Below are 3,944 nucleotides of genomic sequence, written 5' to 3' on the forward strand. Positions count from 1 at the left end.
TGTTTACATTTCAAATCCATCCGTTTCGGGCGCGTAAGAAAAATATCCCCGTAAACTCCGCTTTTCCGTTTAAAGAGCCGAAAACTCTAAGTCTAACAAATTGGCCAAGTGAATAAAGCGTGTGTAACAGAAAAGGCTTTCCGTTATGATGTCTGTCTCCACCTGCGTGCGTTTGCGCTGACCGCAGTTAACCGGGTGCAGCTGAAGTGTCAATCACCAAATTAACAAGGGGCAGCGCAAACGCACGCAGGTGGAGACAGACATCATAACGAAAAGCCTTTTCTGTTACACGTGCGTAGACAAAAAAAAAAAAAAAAATACCGTTTAGAAACATGGCGGACGGAGTAGAAAATGCCACCAAACTTCTTTATTTGAAAAATAAAACCCTTCGTTTTACCTTTATAAAAGTGTGTAACTGATATATACCATGTGTGGAAATTATTGTTGTGTTTGGTGGTTAATTATTTTTTCATACTTATAACGTTTTGTTTTCTTAAGAACAATGGTCTCTTTTTCCAGTGTGAATTATTAATATGACCTCAAGCTCCCCTATTCCCTGGTTCGAGTTCAGAGACTGGTGCTTTGAAGCCGTGTTAAGGCACCACAGAGTCTCCGCCCGAAGCGTGGCATTGCCTCCCAGCACAATCTTCAAGTCTTGAGTCGGGTCCACGGGTCTGGTCTGCTCGTGCAGCTGCGGTGGTGTGGCCATTGGTATAGCACTAGCACTAGTGCTAGCTGTCGAGGTGATAGACTGTTGCTGCCCACGACCGCGCATTCCCCTGACGTGCTTCTCCGACTTCATGTGCGACCTGAGTGCATTAGCCCCCATCCAATTAATATTAATGATTTGAGGCATACTTTACAGTATGCCTGCCTGTCGTTCCCGACGACAGGCCTAATCCAAGCTTGAAAGCTTGGATCCCGGAGCCAGGATCGGGAAAACTTACATTTCCCCATTTCTAAACTTTTTGCCACCCGCTAGAATTCGATGAAGAGATACTGGTTCACTTAGCACTGCTTTCCGTCTCCACTTGGACTTAGCTATGCGCACGCAGACGATTTCAGATTTCTATCGACCAATGAATACAATATGACGTCAATATCAAGTTCATATCACACATTCATTTTTGAAGTAGCGGCGCAAGCAAGAAAGGATTTATTTTATTTTGCCTATTTCATCAAAATGAAACCAGTCATTGTCCAAAAGAAAAAAATAATACCTATTCTTTAAAAATAATACCTTTTGACCAAATTTATCACTTTTTAAGGCCATTAAATTTTGCGTTTTTGATTTATCACTTTTTTAATACTTTTTAAAACCCCGCGGACACCCTGCTCGAGCATATCACGCATATCCACGCGATTTCACGCACAGTTCGTGAGCATTCTCAGACGCCCCAGACTTCAGAAATGAGATGCGATAAAGATTAAATCCGACCCAAGAATGTGAACTCGATAGACTAAAGTGAGAAAAAAAAACATTCAGTATCATCCATTCTCAGTCTGTCAGGGTTCTGTGTGGAATCATGATGCATGAGCTCAGTAGATAGATAGATAGATAGATAGATAGATAGATAGATAGATAGATAGATAGATAGATAGATAATCACATGGTTCTATACCATTTTACCTTGTAAAACTGTGTGAGCTTACATCTCATATAGCTCATATATATTTCAGGGGGAAGTACTTCATGCTCAAACAGTCTCTAGAGTCCCCAGATGACATCACGACTTAATTTGCATATTCATCAAATATTTCATCCATCCATCCATCCATTATCCATAACCGCTTATCCTGTGCAGGGTCACGGACAAGCTGGAGCCTATCCCAGCTGACTATGGGCGAGAGGCGGGGTACACCCTGGACCGGTGTTGTAGTCGAGTCACTAAACCTTGAGTCCGAGTCCAGCCTTGAGTCCCCAGTGTTCAAGTCCGAGTCATGAAAAAAAAATTCGAGTCGAGTCCACTATTGATCCGTCGAGTCCAAGACTCCAACTGCACCATGTGGCTGTTTCAGCGCCATTAACATTAGTTTGTTCCTGAACATGATGTATGAACAGGTGAATGTGCTTCTCTTTGTCAGGGAGTGTGAAGTATTCTGTCAGAGATGGTTGGGAGACGGATGTAAGTGCAGAAGGTGTGTTTATTAATACAAGTGAAGACGGAAAACAATCCAGAACGGCAGGCAAAATCATAAAACAGTGAAACAGGCAATAGGTCGAGCGAGGCACAAACAGGCTATCGTAGACTCGGCAAAATTAAAGACGAGAAACAGGAAATCAGGGATCAGGAAATCAAACAAGGAAATAAGGCTCAGTAACGTGTCAGCAACGCAACTCAGTGCTTCGCAAAGTAAGTGTGTTTTCACAGTTTTTATATCGGGGCGCTGTTTGCACCTTAATCCTGTGCAGGTGGAGTCGTTTACGGCGGGTGCACGAGAGTCCCCTTGGCATGCGCACTGTCCGGAGCGTGCCTGAGAGTCTATCTGATGCACGCACCAAGGCACACAGGTGTGATACTCTTACACGAAATTAGCACAAAATTAATGTAGATATAAATATCTTATGCCAAATTATTATGGCATGTTACAAAAAATAAGGAAAAAATCAGAGTCCTCGTCTCCAATTTACGAGTCCTAATGCAGTTCATGTACGAGTCTGAGTTCAAGTCTGAGTCATCAGTGCTCAAGTCCGAGTCAAGTCACAAGTCCTTAAAATTAGTGCATGAGTTGGACTTGAGTCCGAGGAGTCCTGGACTCGAGTACTACAAGCCTGCCCTGGACAAATCACCAGATCATTGCAGGGCTGACACAAAGAGCCAAACAACCATTCACACTTACAGTCAATTTAGAGCCACCAATTAGCCCAACCTGCATGTCTTTGGACTGTGGGGGAAACCAGAGCAAACCTACGCAAACTCCATACAGAAAGATCCCTACTGGCCACTGGGCTCGAACCCAGAACCTTCTTGCTGTGAGGCAACAGTTGTCAGGGACCAAACAGGAGAGGAGATCAAATGCGCTCAAACCACAGTTTATTAATAACAGGGTTAAAGGGAGTTGGGAGAATGTGTGAAGTCCAGTGGCAGGAGAACTGAGAGGCAGGGATGGCTGGTGGTGACGTCTGAGGTCTCCCATCCAAGTACTAACCAGACCCGACCCTGCTTAGCTTCTAAGATCTGATGGGATCAGGCGTAGTCAGAGAGGTGTGGCTGTAAGCTGACAGTACTTGGGTTTCAGGCAGTCTCCCAGCAAGCAGTACCACAGCAGGCAGGAGTTAAAGAGCAGGACCAGGCAGATGGAGAGGCAGGCGAGCAGCAGGGCTAAGCGAGCTGGAGATCAGGCGAAGGTACAGGAGAGGCAGGCAAGAGGCAGAGTCGACAGAACGGAAGGCAGATCAGGTTACCAGGGCTGGAGAGCAGACAGAGTCAGACGGAACAGGATAATTTCAGGAGTCAGAGTAGTTGGAACACAGAGCAGGTTATCAGGCTGAGAGTTGCAGACAATCTGACACAGAAGCTTGGGAGGACTGCAGCTTAAATACACACAGGGGAAGCAGGTGATCGGCAACAGCCAATGACAGTCACTGAAAGATAATAAGAGGAAGTGAGTGCGGGCATGGCCGGTAATGCTGAGTGGAGATGTTACCTGAAGAGAGAAGCCCACAGGTAGGACCATGACAGAACCCCCCCTCAAGGGACGGCTCCAGAAGTCCCTAGCCACAGATCCACAAAGACGGGTGGTAGGAGGGGGAATACCGGTGGAGGGTCAGAACTCCTCAGGTCAGAGTCCAAGGCCTCAGGATCTGGTTCAGGATCGGACTCAGGGACAGTAGCGGTGGGCGTATCGTCATTCCGACAAGGCCCCTTTCGTCGGCCCCTCTGGTTGGCCGGCTGGTCCGGATGCAGGCGGTGAAAGGTGCTGATGAGGGTACGGGCTAAGAT

This window comes from Neoarius graeffei, chromosome 22 (assembly GCF_027579695.1).
Source record: "Neoarius graeffei isolate fNeoGra1 chromosome 22, fNeoGra1.pri, whole genome shotgun sequence".
Taxonomy (NCBI): domain Eukaryota; kingdom Metazoa; phylum Chordata; class Actinopteri; order Siluriformes; family Ariidae; genus Neoarius; species Neoarius graeffei.